The sequence below is a fragment of the Sinocyclocheilus rhinocerous genome, unplaced genomic scaffold (genome assembly GCF_001515625.1).
Source record: "Sinocyclocheilus rhinocerous isolate Xijiao unplaced genomic scaffold, SAMN03320098_v1.1 scaffold975, whole genome shotgun sequence".
NCBI lineage: Eukaryota > Metazoa > Chordata > Actinopteri > Cypriniformes > Cyprinidae > Sinocyclocheilus > Sinocyclocheilus rhinocerous.
The window spans coordinates 2,210,280-2,224,918 of NW_015628726.1; positions in this window are offsets into that span (position 1 = coordinate 2,210,280).

A 14,639-nucleotide genomic window follows, 5' to 3' on the forward strand; every position below is an offset into this window, starting at 1 on the left:
TTTTGCAAGGGATGGAAATTCAGTAGATTCTCTAAATTATTGCCAGGTGACATTGAAAAGACAGCTATTGCTTAAAGCGGCAACACTCCAGACAAGCTAACCAGCAACTAAACAAAACAGTTAAACCCATAAAAACTTTACTCTGGGCCATTGTTGACACTGCAGTTCAGACAATTATGTGAAATTGAAAACTAGGCACTGTGGCACTCAAAGTGGCAGCCACTGGAGAGGCCACACTGTTTCAATAAGAGTTTTTGGGACTCCGATTCAAAGTTTAGATTTCCCTAAAGTGCAAGTTGGCAGCGTGAAGCAGAGAAAGCTGAATGTGGGTAGTGAGTTTGCGCTGAGAGTTTTAGGCTCAGAGGATCAGACGTTGGCTCTTTATGACACCACACACCAGCACAGATGCACACACACGCTCCATCCGACCCCCCACTGCAGAGCTGCATCCTGGGAGGGCAGCTTCAGTCTGCTGCTGTCAGCCTAGCGGAAGGCTGACAGAACTGGGGTGGCATCCATCACCCGGTGACACACACAAACACCAGTGCATAGACACACACACTCGTCTGTCCCTGAAAAGCGTTCCGCCACCATCGCTCATGGGGTGGGACATATGGACAATGTGGTCAGGATGAGGCTGATTCTTCAGCTGAAAAAAGCAGTCAGAAATAAAATGAATGCAAAGATGAAGAGCCACAACATGGCTCATTTGAAGGAAGAAATGGCCACAAAATGCACTACCAGTCAAACATTCTGAATAAATAAGATTTTTTTTTTAATGTTTTTGATTTTAATATCTCTTATGCTCTCAAAGACTGCATTTATTTAATTAAAAATACAGTAAAATAATAATATTGTGAAATATTATTACAGTTTAAAATTAGATATTATCTCTTTGTGTGATAGCAACCAAGCTAGAATATCATCCATAAATTTCCTCTAAAAGACTACTTACTGAGCAAAAACACACAATATATACATAGCTATGCAATATCATATATACGTATACATACAGTATATATATATATATATATATATATATATATACAGGACACAGGCATTGCAATATCACTGGGGCCAAACAAAGTGCTGAGTATTTCTGTGCATGTGTCCATTTAATGTTTTTGATTTTAATATCTCTTATGCTCTCAAAGACTGCATTTATTTAATTAAAAATACAGTAAAATAATAATATTGTGAAATATTATTACAGTTTAAAATAATTGTTTTCTATCTGAATATATTTTAAAATATAATTTATTCCTGTGATGGCAAAGTTGAATTTTCAGCATCATTACTCAAGTCGTCAGTGTCACATGATCCTTCAGAAATCATTCTTATATGCTGATTTAGTGCTCAAGAAACATTTCTTATTATAATTATTAATGTTGCAGAAACCATGATACACTTCCATTCAAAAGTTTAGGGTAAGTGATATTTAAAAAGAAAAAAAAATAATAATTCAGCTTTACCATCTTAAATAACAATACAAAATGTATTAAAGTAGGAAACAGTTCTTTTAGACTGCAATAATATTTCACAATATTACTGTTTTACAGTAATAAATGCAGCCTTGGTGAGCATAAGAGACTTCTTTCCAAAACATAAAACAAATAAAAATAATAATATTCCAAACACTTAACTGGTAATGTCCATAAACCTAAACATAAGGGTTTATACTTGAGCTGGACAATGTTGGATAGCAAAATTAAAATCAACTTAAACTAAAATCAAATTAAAAGTGCACTGAAGATTTTTTCCTCTCAAAAAGTTTTAAACATAGACATTAATAGTACTTAAAAAATATATGTATGTTTATAATGATGTACTTTTCACATTTGATGTAGACTCAGTTCATATCAGTGGCCTAACACCAGCAGATTTCTTGCAGCATAGAGCGAGTCACCTCCTGGATCACATAACTATACGCTTTATCTTAGTAAATACCTTGTTATTGGACACTTTCACTTGCTGAACTAATTACTCATTTTAATTACCAAGAAGCTCCACATATTGTGCCCACATATTGCTTGTAACCTTGTTACCATATGATTTCCCTTGTTACAAAAAAATGCAATCTTTCTTAAAAACTGTGATAATAGGAAGTGACTTCATTTGGACCAAATCTACATCATGGCAAAAAGGCAAAAATAAATTAGCTACATTTTCTCAGACATTCAAGCATTACTCAAGTTAAGAAAGATTAAGCAAGTTTTTATAAAAATCACCAAACAAATATATTTTGTTATGGGAAACATCAATAACTTCAAACCGACATGGCCTCAAACTTTACTGACAGACTGACAATCAGCTCAGTTCAAACCTTATAAAATATGTTTGTTTAATCCTATAAAACGATCACTTAAAAATAAAATAAAACTGTTCATATAATATTTACTTTGATCTCCTGAGTTGATGATACTGATTATCGGCATTTTCTTTGAGATGAAGCACCTCTTCACTGACAATTTGTTAAAAACAGGCAAAAAAGTTATATTTAAAGCATTTTCAGGTCCTATTTTGTATTCTTTGTGTGGAAATTGTTGTATTAAATATACTTGCATGCAATATTTACAAAATGGAATCTGTAACTGCTACTAATATTATGCTATGACACAGGCTGATGCTATAATTTTCTTGATATCATTTTATAAATGATGTTCCCACCTGCATCTGCTTATTAAAGAATTAATGTTAGGGGAAGTTGTTCCCTAATGAGCAGGGCGTCACTGTTAACACTCCGGTAATTATGGTTAGGAGTTGAGTGGGACCCATCAGCATAGTGGGAGATTGATGCCCTGTGTGCCTCTGCTGATCAGAGATCAGTCTTTAGCGGTCTTCTCCTGACAGACGCCGCCAGACTACAAATTCATCACAACTACTCAACATGCTGCAGCGTGAGAGAGCAAAACAGCAGCTATAGGAGTGAACACACCTCTTTCACAAACATCTATGTCAAAATATCTATTAAACAAGTACTTATATACACTGAATTTATACTCACACAAACACACTAATCCCAAACCATGCACACATTTACACTGTCACCAAAAATATATACACTAGAGTTCAAAAGTTTGGGTTTAGTATGTGTGTTTTTTTTTTTTTTTAAAGGTTAAGGTTTTTTTAAAGAAGTCCCTTATGTACGGAAGCTTATTTCCACCACAGGAACAAAAAAAATAAAATAAATAAAATAAAAATAAATAAATAAATAAAATAAAATAAAATAAAATAAAATAAAATTTACAAGGAACTTTTATTCTCAAAAATCTGACCTTTTATTGCAATTATATCTTACAATTAAACCTTTTTTTTTTTTCAGAATTGCGAGATATAAACTCAAAATTGTGAGATAAACAGAATTTGGAGATGTAAACTCAGAATTCAGAGGAAAAAAGTCAAAATTGTGAGATGCAAACTTATGAATGTAGAACTTGGAATTGCGATCTATAAACTCACAATTCTGAGAAGAAAAGTGTTTTTTTTAATATTAGATATTATCTCTTTGTGTGATAGCAACCAAGCTAGAATATCATCCATAAATTTCCTCTAAAAGACTACTTACTGAGCAAAAACACACAATATATACATAGCTATGCAATATCATATATACGTATACATACAGTATATATATATATATATATATATATATATATACAGGACACAGGCATTGCAATATCACTGGGGCCAAACAAAGTGCTGAGTATTTCTGTGCATGTGTCCAGGTTTGCAGAGACAAAAATAATCTTTAAGACTTACTAAAAATAAATGCTGACACAGTCTTTGTAGGTAAAACATTTGTTGGCTTTTTAAATTAGCCCCTGATATGGAACTACATAGTCACATTCAGTCCACTTTCATTGATAGTCAAGAAAAGAGAGTTTGCTCTTTTAAAAATTCATCGGCATGAATTTTCCGCACTATGAAACATCTGTCAGACTGCTGTTTTTTCCGTTTTGCTTGTTTTGCTTGCTTTATTTTTCATTATATATTTTCCTCCTCATTTCTATCTAGGCCAGCCTTCACTCTGCAAAACAAACACTCGGTGGCAGCTAAATATAACCTGGCATCCTTTAAACTTGTCCTCTGTAAAACCTGGAGTTTAGCAGAGTTGCACGGTGATATTCATCTCCTTTAGTGTCAAATGCTCACACATTTTTTTACTAAGCAAAGCACTGCTCATGTTTCACAAAGTGTAATGTCAAACATGTTTGTCTGCTTCACCCATTCATACTAACGTGTGTGTATAAGAGAAAGTGACAGTCAGAGTTTCCAAAACACACACTGTTGTTATTCAATGTCAAGCAGTGAAAATAAACAAGGAAGAACACAGTTCACTGACCCAAAACAACCCTCACATCATCTCGCATATGACAGTATGTGTATATGAGCATAACATTGGGGAAAATATCTATTTTGAGTGAGAGACAGGTATTCAGGTGGCATCTTTTTCGTTTCTAAATCAGGAATATGACTCTCTGAATAAATAATGCAATCTGTGTGTATGTGTGCTACTGCTTAAAATGATTATGATGACACCTGTGGCCCTGTTGCAATGGAGACACACACACACACACACACACACACAATTCAATTACAAAGTTCAAGCTTGAAGCCCTGGGCCTCTGCTTTCCGTCAGCCTTGACATTTTGACAACATGTGGTTTAAGAACTGTTTATTTACTGGTTCTGGGAGTGAATCTCAGACTCTTAAAATGTGCATTTTGTTTGTGGCCTTGAGTTTCTGTTAAGCAGCCCATTGCGATTTGTCTTAGCATTCTCACAGACCAAACTAACCAGCATCCTTCAGGTTAATTCACTTCCTTTTGCAATACATTTCTGGATGCTGGTTACAGCTTCAAAAATTAAACACCTTAAATTCCTACTAGATATGGCTAGCATAAAGAATGTCATGAAACCTGTATCATAGACTTTTTTTAATAGATGTTTTCACGGGATTCATGCCAGACAGCTGAGAATCCTGTGCTCAGGCATTACTGACAATTTTATCTACCAATTCACATCTTTATTCCCTTTGAAATAGAAATGAGAAGACAAAGAATGGAAGATCCATAAACAAAATGATCAATACCACTCGCATCTACCACATACAGCGCCCCACAAACACTGACGCTTATACGTACCCTGCCGGAAAGAGATTGAAAACCTTAACTGCATGTTGTCTCCTATCCTGACCAAAACCGTTAGAGTTCCCAGAAAAAGAATAGCAATACTGAGCAATCCTCTCAGAAGGTTCAAGGATAAGTTCACTTCCAGAATGAAAATTCCATCATCATTTACTCACCCTCCACTTGTTCCAAACCTGTATGAGTTTCTTTCTTCTGTTGAACACAAAATAAGATATTTTGAAAAATGTTAGTATCCGAACAGTTGATGAGCACCATTGACTTCCATAGTAGGAAAAAAAAATACTATGGAAGTCAATGGTGCCAATCAACAGGTTTGGAACAAGTGGAGGGTGAGTAAATGATGACAGAATTTTTATTCTGGATGTGAACTTATCCTTTAACAAATCACCAGAGCTTCTTTAATGCTTCCCAATAACCACTTTCTTCTCTATCTCACTTAGTCTTTTGTTGACATGGTGTTCAAGTAAGGTCTGACATGGAGTGCAGGGATCGTTGGGGGAAATGAGCATTGTGTCACTCAGGGAGCCAAGCTAATGAAAACAAAACAAAACAGCATTATAACACACCATAAAAACATTACAAGTAAAAAAACAAAAACTAAAAACAAAAGCAAAACAAAAATGAAGCAGAGTAAAGCAACAAACAACAAAGCAAAAAACAAAGAAAAATAAAAAAAACAAAAATAAAACAAGCAAAGAAAAGAAAACAAACAAACAAAACAAAAGCAAAACAAAAATAATACCAAAAATGAAGCAGAGCAAAGCCACAAACAGCAAAAACAAAGCTAAACAAATAAAAATATACAAATGCAAAGCAAAGAAAAACTACATAAAGTTGAAGAAAAAACAAAATAAATAAATAAAAAGATTTGACATCTCCATCTGATCTACATTCTGTCTCCTGGCTACGATTTAATTAGATCACAGACTACCATATATTAACAAAAATAATAGTGCTAAGAGAATTGATGTTCCTTGTCTGAATGACTATGAATGAATTACGTTTCTGATGCTTTTTTAAAAAACATATTTTTAGCATGCTGACAGAACTAATTTGAAACTAGTTCATTGTTAGTCATTATTCTAACTGCACCTTTTGAAAAGCAAAAATATAAAACAGAGAGATAGGAAGTGGAAAGGCAAAGAGAAAAACAGATTAACCGAGAGAGACGGCAAAGTCATAAAAGGGAGGCAGTGACAGAGAGACACCACATCCTACTTCGTTCTTCTCCTCTTCCTCATCTGCTGGTGCTGTATGCACTCCTAGACCCCCTATAGGTGACACAAACGTCAGCGAGTGTTCCGCCGGTGTCGAGCTGTCTGTGTTTCTGCCTGCAGCTCCGATACAGACTCCCCCACCAGCATCATACCGCTCACCCCTCCCAAAGTCCCCACACTGCGCCCTGCAGGGAGGAACGCCGGGACTGTGTGTCACACATGACTGCTGGTTGGTACCTCCACACTCTCTGACAGGCCTCTATTGCTCTTTTGCCTCCACACGAAACCCATATTCCCTCACAGCTCTTTTCAGCTATTCTGGGGGCGTGAAATCAGTTATTCATTTAATTTAAATCAATATGCTTCATTTCTTTTTAATGCATTCAGAGGAGTATGTTATCCTTTCTTCTATTTAGCGTAATGTATTAGAACACAGTGCCTTTGTTCTCTATTTGGTTTATTTATTTTTTCTCTTTCCAATTATTACATTTGCTGTTTGAAAGAAATTCCCATTAGAGAAATCCAAAGGTCTTCTAGGTAACCCGGAGATCAATACAATGACTTGGATGCGAAGCGGTAGCTGAAAAATGTTGATTATCCCGCATAATTGGTCTAATTTACCACATAATTGGCCTATTAGGAACAACCTCCAACAAAAGACAGGAAAGCCCTCTCGCCTTCAAGGTGTAATGAATGCAAACAGACAATGAATCACTGATCCACTGAATCAAAATTTCCAATACACTGGAACTTTTCTATCAGTGAAACACATCAAATGTTCTTTCTTTCCTCTAGCTCAAACAGTAGAGCATGGCGCTAGCAATCTCAAGGTCATCGGTTCGAATCCCAGGGAAAGCAAGAATACAATATACTATAATATACACTAAATCAGGGGTGTAGCCATCATTTCAGAAGTGAGGGGGACAGAAATGTCAAATGCAATACCATTTTTCACTGCATTATTCATTTACTTTATTTATTTCCTGGAGATGACTTGAAAAACACACATAAACCATATATTGTCACAATTGTGTATTTATTGTCTTCACGTTTCATCAGTCAAAACGCTGTATGCCTTTGTCCATATTAAGGATTTCCTGGCACGTCATAAGTTATTACTTCTATGAGTCTGTTTTGGACTTTCTGCGCCAGAGCGCCCTTCGGCTTTGAGTATGAATAAAACATACACTACATGAGAGTGTTCAGCGCTCCGTAATGTTCACATCGCCTCATTTTGGATACGACTGAAACGTCACATCATGCATAGACTACCTTTTCTCTTTGAATTTAAACCTAGATTTATTCACACTAAGCCTTGAAAACCTCTATGTGAACACACTTGCCCGAAAAAAGAGCGACGTCACTACTTCATTTCATTATGACTTTAAGGTATGACTATGCGTAATTTAGTGCATTGGCGTAGAATTCCTCACGTCCCCCGTGTATTCTACGCCAATGAACTAAATTACACATAGTATATCTATCAAAAATATAGGGTGAGGACTTGATTCTATCCATCGGATGGTGGTTAGAAGAGGGCAGATCTTAATGAGAGTCGGTTGTATGAGAGGAAGTGTGTCGTTTCACTGGAATATCAAATTATGACATCTGATTAAGAATTACGAGGTCAAAAAAATAAATTTTTATTTAATAGAAAATAAATTATTCATTTCGCGGCAACTTTAAACATGAATTTTAAAACCACTATAAGGTGCTAACAACATAAGGACTATGGATGTCCGATTTACTAAGCACATAAACTTACATCCTTAAGTGCAGTCCTTGTGCGGCAAAGCTTTTAAAAGCACAAACAGTATCAGAATTCGCATTTGATTTGTGTGCAATTGATGTTGTAGAACAAAACATAAGTCTCTACAGGTAACAACAGACATTATTTTACTCATATATTCCATAAGAAACCTGTGGTTTGAAAACTCTAACACTGCTCTATTGTGACAACAAAATATTTTCTACACCATGTACAAACCATGAAACCTAATATACAAGATAACACAGCCTGAAACCATCTGCCGTGCAGGACATCTTACAGGGGTGAAGTAAATGAACACAGGTGCACCCTGAGATTGGATCAATTGATTAAGGTCGTTCAAATGCAGGCATACTGGGCTCATTCCTGGATGGAGAGAAACTACGGTGGTGACCTTGACGTCTCAATGGAATAACTCCTTCCTCTACTGTTGACAATTAATTAGAACTGCTAATTATTCAGCATCAACCAATTACAAGGTTGAAAGAATCTAAGTGATAGGGTGTTCACTTTCACAACAAACTCAGATTTGAGAAGAAAAAAAGACTGAGTTTATATATACTTTCATTAAGTTTGTGGTAGGGTCAATGTCATGCACTGATTTTTACTCACTCATGAATGTTAAAGTGTCTGTTTCGGATTCAACATGTACTACACTGAAAAAAAAATGGTGTGGAAAAAAAATAACTCAGAATTTGCTCGTAAATTTCAGAGTTGATTACAAAGACACTGAGTTAAACAAACAAGGCTTATTGGAAATGCATGACACTACATGTCTCCAAAACCTGAAATTTGTTGCCCTTTTGGTACATTTCAGATGAGATGTCCACAAAAGGTGCCATAAGCTATATAATTGTTCTCCATTGCAGATATATTAAACAGCACAGTATCATGAAAAAACATGCCTGAGTAGAAAATGGTTGCAAAATGATATTGCATTGCTTGTAGCAAGTTTCACAACTGTTTCAAAGCGAAATGTCCAGCTTGCTTTTGGAGCTGGATAGCGTGTTTAATTTTCTCCGAAACAGTTAAAACATGACTGTAGCATTGTTTTATTAAGCTGTTTGTTGTATGTATCACAGGAGTGATACATGCATGGTGCTTAAAGGCAGTGGTGTAATGTAACGAAGTAATAATACTTTGTTACAGTACTTAAGTATTTTTTGGGAGTATCTCTACTTTACTTGAGTTTTTATATTTCAGCCAACTTTTACTTTTACTCCACTACATTTCCTAATTAAAATGTATACTTTTACTCCGATACATTTCCCCAAAGCATATTTGTTACTTACTACAAAATAGTCAGAAGTCAGAAGAACACGGACTGCAGGAAAGCAGGTTTGACGAATCAGTGGTCTGGCGTTTGCAAGTTAGACTCCTAAAAACACCTTTGCTCATGTGCAAACAAGTGCAGATTAATTTTCCATTCAAGTCGAGTCTGGGGTGTGCGATACGGCATCGTCTGCGATAATATGGTAAGTGTTGTTGTAATGATGTGCGATCTGACATTATCAAGTAGATTTGGTATATCACCAAATCACACACAGAGTGCACGCATTAGTCTATTAAAACTCAAAATTCCAGGCATTCTAAATTTTAGACGGCAAAAATGCTTCTGTATGCTTTTTATATTTATATAATTTAATATAGTTAACTTAATCAATATCACACAACAATACATCACTTAAAATGTACTCAAGTAAAAGTAAAAGTACACAATTTTTAAACTACTCAAAAAAGTACAATTACTGATAAAAACTACTTAATTACTGTAACGTGAGTATTTGTAATTCGTTACTTCACACCCCTGCCTACTGGCGGTTTTAATTTCACATTTCGACTATTTCGACTATAATAAATGTTCATACACAGCTTGAGTAGCAAGATTGTGTTCAGTTTTAACTCTTTCTTCCATTTTGCATTTTTAGGTAATACCAAAGTCATTTTCTGGTAAGATATCTGTACTTTTACTTGAGTATGGCTTTCAGGTACTTTATACACAACTGCTTAAAGGTTACATACCACCTACACTAAACCCTACCCTAAATCTAGCCGATAGTGTTAACAAAAGCAAACGTGAGATAAAAATGCATTTCCTGAAGCAACCAAGCCATTTTAGCTTGCTTCTACAAGTCTATGAGCTCTTTTGTGTGTCAAGATTTGTTTCACGAGACTTGTACCTGAGAGCTAACAATCACAAGTGCAACACTGCTACCGGGCAAGTTTGCTACATCAGAAAAGCCCTACATATGGGACCAATTATGTGATGCAAATGTTAAAAAGTATTATTTTACAAATGCACTATGGTAAAAAAAGTTGTTGGTGTTTTACTGCGTCTAGTGTTCATTTCACCTGAAATCTACAGTGAAATGTACATATAGCTACATATTTTGCAGAAATGTAGGCAGAATCCCGTATTTCCAATGAGCCTGGGTTGGAAGTAAATGTGAGATTTTGAAGTTAAAAAATGAAATAGTATTTTCTTGTACAGCATACGGCAATAATTTTGGTTTAATCATTTATTTATAGCGAAAATCTTTTTTCTTTTTTCTTTTTTTTTTACAGTGTAGTCAACTTGAGCACCAAGCAGTTACTTAAAATATTCCTGTTTCTATCTGAACAATCAATCACGACTCAGCTGCATTATTATATCGAACATACTACCATCATTATACAAAAAATCTCCATGTTTATATTTTGATTAAGAATAAAGTGGTCCAGTTTTGCAGAAGATTGCTTGTATAAGCAGGCACCATTAGTCACTTTTCTTTCTGTATTCTTTACTAGTTTGTTTGGATCTCCAGGCCATTCCACACACATGGGTTCTGCTTCCTTGGTCTATATTTGTTTGCCTGAAATTACCAAGCATAAACAAACCACTCCATTAATTCCCCCAAAGAATATCAGAACAAATACCTTTTTTTGGTCATTGTTTATTGTTTTGTTGTGAACTACTCAGCTTTATAGCTCTCCTCTAGAATCTAAAAAACACAGCATTTTTGTTTTACAATAAAAATAGCCTTTGCTTTTCCCATCAAGTCCCTGCACTGGGATTTGAATTATTGTATAAAATAAGTTCGTCTCACTCTGTCCACTCACACACACACACAAAGAGAAAAAATTCCGCCTTTGAAGTCACCATGCAGCTAGACTGCTCCTCAACCTTACAAGTTCTGACTCAGCAGTAACTGTGGACTTTCCGCTGTGTACCTCGATTTACAGCGTCCTCATTAGGCTGGAGTCTCTGTAAGTATTCTTGTAATTGCTTCCTTCTCGGCTGGCAGATAAAGCTCAGGTTTCTCATTGTGGTAAGGTCTGCCCTCAGAGGAGGCTAGAGTCTGATGAGCTGGACTCTCAGTAATCTCTGTTTTAATTGGGCAGCGCGTGCCCTGAGCGTGGTGTAATCTCTGCTTGAACTGGTGCTCTCGGGCCCTGGGTGGCAGAGTGAAGCCAAGCGCCAGTGGCTGAGCTCTGATAGAGAAGAACAGCCACACAGACAGTGGCACACATTCCATGCATGCTCAGTGCAAACGCACCAAGGCTGTGTCTCAGTCAGAAAGGAATTAAAAATGCCTTTGAAATTCCAATTTGAATTGAATTTGAACTGATGAAACCAGGATGCAGAATTATAATTATAATTGGAATTTAAGGAAGCATGATTAAAATGGAATGCAATTCAAACTAATTAATATATACCTGCTGCAAGTGTATTTTTAATGTGTAATAATTATATATAGATTATTATACTTATATAATTTTATATTTATAAAATATAATTTTCAGTATGAATTCCCCTTTATGGGAAATAAAGTCATACACTACATTTGAGGTATTACCAGAAACATGAGATGACATCAATTTGAAAGGTATCCACCTTTTTTTTCAATGTAAAAGCCGTTTTCTGTGAATGTGAGACTTCCGGTTCATTATCTGCTGTAGGGAAATAACGAGAAGTAGAAGTGCAGTGAACGGTAAAACTGTTTGCACTACAAACCAGTGTTCATAATTAAGATAATACATTAAAATAATATGGTAAGACACACCAGTTTGCAATATCAAGCAGCAGGCTTTTATTAACAGAAAATAACATAAAAATAACCAAAACAGGGAATAAAAGAGTCCAAAGGGAAAGGGTGTTCAAAATAAACGGGATCTGGTGTCCTCGTCATGTTGCGGGGTTCGTGAATGTAGGGCAGTGTTCGGGAAGGAAGGGTCCAGGTAAGGGACAGAGTCCGGCGGCCGCACGCGCTCCCAGTGTTGCCAAGTCTGCAGTTTTCCCCCGGAATTGGGCTACTTTAACACTGTTGCCGCAGGTTGTTTTTCATGTCCGCGGGTTGAAACGACCCCAATAACATGATATTTAGCGCCTGGAATGCGAATTTTACCTGGGGAACCCCACCAAAACACGTGTATTTTATCCTCAGAATGCGATTTTTAACGGGGACCCCCGTTCAAAATGCGATTGGGCTAGTTTTGAGTAGCGATTGGGCGGGTTTTGTTGTGAAAACCTGGCAACCCTGCGCGCTCCTTTCTTGGTCCTGGGGTGCGAGGGGTGGCGGCTTCTTCTGAGCGGCTTCGTCCTCCTTGGCCCACAGCGCTTCCTGGGGATAAACAGCCCGGCATCCTGGCCCGTCAGCCATATAACGGGTGCGGTTCTCGACTGGACCGCGGGTCCGGCAGCTCACGGTTCTGGCATTGAACAGCCGCTGACACCCTGGAGCTCACATCTCTGAAAACGTTGAAGCAAATTTTCAATACGTTATTAATAAACATCTCATTTAAGTCTAAACAAGTACATTCTTGCCTAAAAACTCTTAAAACTAAATTCTGTGACACAAAAACAGCATTATTTATAAAATTATAGTGGATTTGGGCATCTGCCATGACACTCACTGTGAGAAATACAGCAAGCGGAGTGATATAAATGGTGAAACGGTTGGAGCTCTGTTAACACTAGAATATTGCACACCTGGAAAAGGCTCTCAGCCAATCAGATTCGAGGACCAGAAAGAACTGTTGTATATACCTGTATATATATATTATTTTATTTTATTTTACTTTTTTTTGAGCACCAACTCAGCATATTATAATGATTTCTGAAGGACCTTGTGACACTATATGCTACAATCTATCTATCATCTGGGAATTGTATCTATTTCTAGTATAGTTTGACACATTTACAGACCGGTTATAAGCATTGATAGATTAGCTTTAGTGCACAGACAGGGTAATCTGCCAAGCATAGCGGTGACACAATTGCCACATACAGTACCGCTCAGGCCAAAGACAGGAGCCAAGTTAGCACAGACATATACAGTACATACATATATAACACTATGCCATGAAACCAGAAAACAAAACTTCTACACACTTACTCGTACTGCTAGACGAATGTTTACATTGGCACATTCAGCGATAATGAAGAACCTCATGCCAGCATGTAGGGTGAGGGGGTGCAAGGTGTTAAACAGTGTGAGAAAACACTGCATCACATACTTCACACAATATGAGTCTTTTCAACCCACTTTAGCAATGAACAACTCAAACCCTCTTTAATACAATATTAGGGGCTATGTGTCTGTAATTGAATTCTGTTCAGCTATGGCTATGCCATCCGTGTGCTTGTTCAGACCTGTTGGGTACCCGTTCCATTTATAGCTGATCTGGTCAGCAGCTGACGCTGGAGCCATCTGGCACTGCAAAACCTTTAGCCGTTGGGCTGTCCAACAACTTCGATCTGTTCCCTCCATCCATAAAATATTTTGTAATATCACTGCATACATGTTCAAGTATCACTGCTTTCTCTGGTATTTTCTCTTCTAACATTTCTTTCCCTCCCGAAATCTTCATATCGTCAAATTTTTATGGCTGTGTGCTCTCTCAATCCTGGTAATTTCAAATTCAGATTGTAATACTGCGTCAGAATGTGATAAAAGCATCTGCCAAATAAATAATACTACCATAATACTTACTGAATACCGCATAGCACCCAGTGAAGACTTTTTTTTACACTTTTACAAGTTAATACACTTATCTCACAAGGACACATTAACCTGTTGATAGAAGACAATAAAGACATTTATAATGCTACCGGACATCTGTATTTCAAATAAATGCTGTTTCTGAAAAAAAAGATTTAAAAAGAAATAAGCATTTCTTCTTATTATTATTATTATGTTTAAAACAGTTATGCTGCTTAATATTTTTATGAAAACCTTGATACACTACCATAGGAAAGTTCAGGGTAAGTAATTAATTATATAAATAATATATTAGTTGATTATATAAATAATTAATTAATAAATACTTTTAGTCAGCAAGGATGAAATAAATTGATCAAAAGTGTCAGTAAAGACATTTAGAATGTCACTAAACAAACAAACAAACAAACAAACGCTGTTAATCAACTTTCTAATCATCAAAGAATCCTGGGTAAGCAAATAAAAAAAATTATAATAATAAATATCAAGCAGCAAAAACTGTTTTCAAAATTGAAAATAACAAG